Source organism: Hipposideros armiger, unplaced genomic scaffold (assembly GCF_001890085.2).
Source record: "Hipposideros armiger isolate ML-2016 unplaced genomic scaffold, ASM189008v1 scaffold_2005, whole genome shotgun sequence".
Taxonomy (NCBI): Eukaryota; Metazoa; Chordata; class Mammalia; order Chiroptera; family Hipposideridae; genus Hipposideros; species Hipposideros armiger.
This window is the reverse complement of record NW_017733354.1, coordinates 1,662-2,163: the sequence shown is the minus strand read 5'-3', so window position 1 is coordinate 2,163 and position 502 is coordinate 1,662.

The window sequence follows — 502 nt, the reverse complement described above, 5'->3', positions numbered from 1 at the left end:
ATTTGGACGGAGGACGTAGGATGCATTCTGAAAGAATAGAACTCGTGACCAAATTCTTCATCTTTTCCTTGTTTCATTAGGTTCTAATCTTCCTATCTTCTGTTTATGTCACCATCTGGTCAACTTAGCATTGGGACCTTTTGGTGGTAGGATGATAAAATCCTGAAATTGGAAGGCCCATCTAACCTAGCTCCTTTCATTCAGTAAGTATTTACAAAGGGCCTACAATGTATCAGGCACTATACTTCATACAAGGAAAATTGCATACATATGAAAAACCCACTACACAAACACATACATATTGTACATATGTGTACACTGCTGATGACTAATATATGAATGAAAATATTACACACTCTACGTCCAAATAAGTACATTTTCAAAAAAGGATTCCCTAAGGAAGTGACGTATAAGTTACAGGCTGAAGATGAATAGGAGGTGGCTAAGGAAAAAAAGCATCAGGGTATAATACAGAAAAGGGAACAACATTGTGAAGGTCGGG